The sequence below is a fragment of the Aegilops tauschii genome, chromosome 2 (genome assembly GCF_002575655.3).
Source record: "Aegilops tauschii subsp. strangulata cultivar AL8/78 chromosome 2, Aet v6.0, whole genome shotgun sequence".
Lineage (NCBI taxonomy): Eukaryota > Viridiplantae > Streptophyta > Magnoliopsida > Poales > Poaceae > Aegilops > Aegilops tauschii.
The window spans coordinates 557,228,112-557,234,109 of NC_053036.3; the positions used below are offsets into that span (position 1 = coordinate 557,228,112).

The following is a 5,998-nucleotide window of genomic DNA, read 5'->3' on the forward strand; positions in this document are numbered from 1 at the left end:
TGTGTATCATTGCATTGATAGGGGGAAAGAAAGTGATTGTTACACAAGTGATCTCGTAAGCACATGCACAAAAGAGATGGTGTAAACGAGAAAAACAAGGGCGCAGCTAAGGGGGCCGCGCGACCTGAACAGTACACACTACGTCTCGTCGATCACGTGGCCAAGCCCCTTGGCCCCGGCGCGCACCCAAGCGCGGGCGTCTTCCTTGGCACCGGTTTTCCACGAGTATTCTAATCAGGTTCTTCACCGAATTCATGACCCAAATCATCTGGTGAAACCTCAGCCAAGCCGCCAGCAGGATTAGTTAAGAAAATACAATAGTATAGTGGTAGGATGATAATCGTAGGCTATTATTTTCTTGCATGGAGAGACCAAAACGTGGACGTCATTTGGAACATTATTCAGCACCGAGATCACTGTGTCGATCAGCACTCCAAGGAAGGAACCGAGGAAGGTGCCTAGCTACGTACCCCAAAATTAAGGATTTACCTAGGCACCCAGCGTGCTTAACCAGATAACTACAGGTGCTACACTACGGAGTGACCTCATAACACATTTTCTATGCTGCAGCCTGCCACTTGTTGAGAGTGATCACTTTATTCCTCCTTGTTACCTTGCCTTGCCACATGCATGCACAGAGGAAGCATTATGTGTGAACTGCCGCATGCAAGAGCATGTATCTAGTCTTACGTGGCCAAATCTCCGGAGCAACCGCCCTCTTTGACTTACATCGTACGCACGACTTTTTCTAAAGACTATATCCGACATACACAAACTGTTCAATACTAGTGGCCATAGAGCAAAATGGAAGGAAAATTCGCAGCTTCGGCTGCACCTCTCGCGCGTGCCCTGTCAATCTGTCTAGGACTACGACCACCGAATGGCCGTGCCCTCTATATATACCTCACCAAGGGAAGACACGAACATAACTTATGAGCTCTGACTTCTGTCCACTACAGCGATCACAGCCACCAGTAGTCGATCCATCCTAAGTGACTAGCTAGCAGAGCGTGTAGAAAATCGATCTGATGGGGAGGTCGCCGTGCTGCTGCCACGACGCCGGCGTGAAGAAAGGGCCGTGGACGGAGGAGGAGGACAAAGCGCTGGTGGAGCACATCCAGAAGCGCGGCGGGAACGTTGGTAGCTGGCGCGGCCTGCCCAAGGCCGCCGGGCTCAACCGCTGCGGCAAGAGCTGCCGCCTGCGGTGGACCAACTACCTCCGCCCCGACATCAAGCGCGGCAACTTCTCCGACGAGGAGGAGCGCCTCATCATCACCCTCCACGCCGGTCTCGGCAACAAGTACGTACCTAGTCCACGTCCAAATCCAACTACTCCACACACCACCACTCGCACAACACCTTAGCCACCATGCACTGTCAATTTCTTCACCGTTGGCTTTTGTATAGTTGGTAGTCCTGAAGCGACACTGACATGCATGGATAATTATTTGGTGGACGTTAGGTGGGCGACGATCGCGACGCACCTGAAGGGCCGGACGGACAACGAGATCAAGAACTACTGGAACACGCACATCCGCAAGAAGCTGTTGCGCATGGGCGTCGACCCCGTCACCCACCAGCAGCTGCCACCCGACCAGACCAACCACGACGTCAACGGCGCCGCCGCCGCGCTCCTCTGGGCGGCGGCGCCGCGAGCCTCGGCGGCCTGGATACCGGCGCCCTCATGCAGGCGCAGCTTCTGCAGCAGCTGCTCCAGGCCATCGGCTCTAACAACAGCACCACCGGCCTCATAGCCAACCTGGCTTCAGCAAACACAGTGCTGAACTCAAGCAGCAGCTTCGTTCCCAACCAGATGAACTACCTGCAGACGGGTTATCTCAGCAACAACTCCAATTTTGCAGAGCAGCACGTGGTGCAGCAGCAGCTGACCAATGATACGTCTCCGGGGACAAGCTCCTTTGCAGCAGCTGAACCGGCTGATCAGCTCTGCAACACTGCCGCTTCATATGATGTTGCACCCGCGGGTGACTGGTCGCCGACACAGGAGTTCGGCGGCTTGCTGGAGCCCATGATGGAGCTGCCGGGGCTGTGCTCTCTCGAGGGTGACTCTTTCTGGAAGGACACATCGGAAGACAGCTACCGTTTATAGATGTTTTGTGTATGACAGTTTTGTACAGAGTTAGATCCATCATAACGGAACATTCATTGATTTGTTTGTGTTCATTGTGGTTCTTCCAAAGATTTTTCAGTGAAGTTGAAGGTTGTCAATTGTTGATTTGATGTGACTCAGTGCTACACTTTCCTTATAAGTTAACATGTTGCCACTCGACGCAAACGCGAGGACCATCTAAGTAAATTGAGATTCCAGATAACTGAAACACTTTCGTCGCAATAACGGTGGCGCTTAGGATATAATTTGGTTACAATCCGGCCTTAGCGATAGTGTTATACTGGCTTACTCACAGCCCATCTAGCTAATACGAACGAACCTAAGATGTACGTATTAAATAGCTGAGTACATTTCATTTTCAATAAAAAACTTTTATTTCGAGGAACCAACAAGAGCATTGCATTTTCATAAAAGAAGAAAAGGAAATTTTATGTATAGAGCTGCAAATTTTGAGGCAAACTTGCCGAAACCCTACATTTTTTCTTACAAACATATTCACAAGAAAACCATACGGAAAACTGTAGCGATGATTTAGAATAAATAGACATTCCTCGGTCACCTTGAAAATAGCAAAACCACCTTTTATTTCCGGATTAAAATTGGTTCAGGATGGTTAACGTTTTCGTCTGACGTAGTTTCCTAAAAAAGTTCCACTTGGAACCTTGTATTTTCTAGCAAATTCAGTGGCAACTTTGAAGCCAGATTTAGTTCAAACCATCTTGAACAGAACCACGCTTAACAATTGGACAGTTTTCACATGATGGTCACATTCAAAGTAACATGACGCAATCGATTGGACATGTCGCAGAGGGCACACGGCGAAATAGAAGCCTGTTTTTGTAGGACACATCCGGTGTGGCTAGTTTGAGGGGATAAAGCCAAATCGTCTAACCCTCGCCATTCTGGTTGGTTCATTGTATTTGTAGTATCACTCTTAGATGTTGTTCCAACCTGGGGCTATGGGTGGGCAACATGTAATCAAGGTCAGCTTATAACTCCAAGAGCAAAAGGCTAACCCCAACCTGCCCTAAGAGCAAGTACAATAGAGTTACATAGGTGGGATATAAGAGATGCCACATAAGATTTATGCCTAGTTGGAGGAGAGAAAAGATGAGAGAGAAGTGAAACGAGCTATAAACTTACATCCGACTATACCACGGACTCTAACACCCTTTGTGAGAGAAGGAGGTGGACCATATATTATGGTATAAACACTACTAGTTTGACTAACTATTGTATAAGTGAGCTATCGAATTGTCTATAAGTGACATGGCAACTCCATATAGCCTGTTGTTGGCTATACTATTAACCATGCTCTAAGCCTCTAACAGAAAGTAACAATTTGGTTCAAGACTGGTAGATCCACATTTCACATGCCTTCGCCATAATACATTGGTATGTGGGCCAGTTCTTTCAAGTACCAGGCAACCTAAAAATCTGTTAAATCGGATGCAGTGACACAAGAAAAACATCCTTTAACCTAAAAAATGTGTTTCAAAATAAAAAGAATTAATTGTGCTAAATCTGATGCAGTGACACAAAGAAACATGCTTCAACATGTTGCTTTGTCACAAATATCATATTCAATCTGTTAAACTTATTTGTACCCTAGCCGAGACAATTGATCTACAATTTTGTTCTAATGAACATCAACATGTAGAGGAATAAAACTACAAAATGAGCTAACGTTACCATCTCAACCGATGCAACGTAAAAGCTTCGAGTTATTAATTATGGGTGATCTATCTCTCTATGAGGCTTACATTTTATGGACGTATACACCATCCAATTGATGCATTGTCCTGTTTCTGTCTGATATCTTGTTAGTTGGGGTAGGAAGTTGTTTTTGCAGTGTTGAAAGGTGATGGAGCTAGCTCAAGCACCTTGAGACCGACGCGCGGCCTTCTAGAGCTGACACCAAAGTATACACGAAGAGTATTACCTCCAATCATGTGACAGCATTGATTAAATCTAATGACAGTGTTAAGTCTATACAAGTGATGCCTTCATCGGTGACTTGGCGCTCTAGCTGATCCATACAATCGCAGCAAAAGCTCGTTTATAGTTAGCAGTTAGGTAGGTTAAAGGCTTGCCCGATGTTTGAAGCCATTGACTTGTCCCAACAAAAGAAGGAAACAGGCAAGGATCGATGTGATTGATCAATGATCATTGGGTTATTCTGTATTTCTTTCCTTCGAGCTTTAAGGAAGTCCTTTGTGTCGTTTCAATGGATAATGACTGGTAGCATTTTTTAAGCAGAAGGTTAAACGAACTGTGCTGACTTTTGCTGCTCGTGCTAACTTGAGACTACCCTCTCCGTTGGGGCTTCTTGGAGCTGAATAGGAAAAGGAGTGGAACTTTTTCTTTACGATGTAAAGGGAATTTTATTGCAAGGTAAGTGTTACAGTCTTAAGGCCACAAATTCTCAATACAAGGTGGAGCCGAGACCAACCACAAAGCAATTGTACTATCAGTACGGCTATATTTGGCTAGCCGATCTGCAACTCTATTTTGGCTACGAAGAATTTTTCTGAGGATAAAACTCCATACTACTTATTAACTCTTTAATCTCCTGAACCAAGTGACCATACGCAGAATGCTCCAGTCCATTGTTCGACATGCAAGATAGTGCTTAAGAAGAGTTCGACTGAACGGTAACATGAAGTGTAGAATGTTGAATGGCCAAGGCCATCCCTTGCATGATCGCATATATTTTACTGTTGACCGGCAAAGGCATTTTCCAGTGTGAATGACCAAAAACTGAGACGTAGCAGGACCTAGCCTGTGGTCATATTGGCTAATTAAGATCAATGGGGTAAAAGGTGAAACGGTGAATCTAAGCCAAGTCAACATGAATCTTTGGCGGAGAGTTTCTGTACAAGCACAAAATGATGGCGTTACATGGTCGGTGAAAATGATCAATGTGATTATGATGACGGCAACACTTGACGAAAGGAGACAGGAGGAAGGATGGTGAAATACCTGTTTTACCTTGCCCATGCACGAAACCCCCGCGAACTGCTAAAATGCTTGTGAATGTGGGCAACCGGGGAAGATTCTACCCGAAGCAACCCAATCATCTCGCCGGGGCAAAACAACAACAGTAGCTTTTCTTCCTTAAAAAACAGTAACTGATGGATCGGTTCGCTGATAAAGGGAAACGTATTTGACTGCCGTTCATCCGGTCTCCAACGCATGCACATTGAGAAAACGCGACGCACGTCTCGCCGGCCGGCGAGAGATTTCACGCACGCCCGCACGCCGCGTTTACCGAAGCGATGACGCCGATGTGCGAGTTAATTGCAAGGCACTACCACACTTCGGCATGTTGTGACGAATCAGTACCCGTAGTCATTTTTTTTGTCATGCAGTGCCAACTTTAAGCCTAAGTGTTGCAAAACGGTCTGATAGCCGTATAAACTCGTATTGATCACGTATCTGACCGACCCGGCCCACTTGTCAGGTGCCACGGTGGCATACCCGCGCGCACCCGCACCCGCGCGGTCACTCGTGCCAGCCTGCTCGGTCGCACCAAGTAGCTTGGTCCGGTCTGGTCGAACCCGTACGCGACGAACCCTGATTTCCTCTCCCCCCCCCCCCCCCCCCCCCCCCCCGCCCTCGTCTTCCTCTCCCCTCTCAGGCGATGGCGGCGGCGACTCCCGGCGGCGTCGACGGCGCGGGCGGGTACGGGGACCTTCCTGGCCTCGGCCCCGATGACCACTTAGGTCTGGACGACGTCGACGGCTCCAGTTCATACTACTCCAGCGCAGACGACGCGGATTTGGAGGAGGAGGCCGCGCTGTCAATGGAGGACAGGGTGAAGCTGGCAGAGATATGGGTGGCCCACCCTACCAGTAGCCATTAGTG

At 47.8% G+C, this 5,998-nt stretch overlaps 1 pseudogene; it reads left to right on the forward strand.

Moving 5' to 3' along the window:
• Positions 1-947: 947 nt before the first annotated feature.
• Positions 948-2,149, forward strand: LOC109754748 (uncharacterized; annotated as a pseudogene).
• The last annotated feature ends 3,849 nt before the right edge of the window (positions 2,150-5,998 follow it).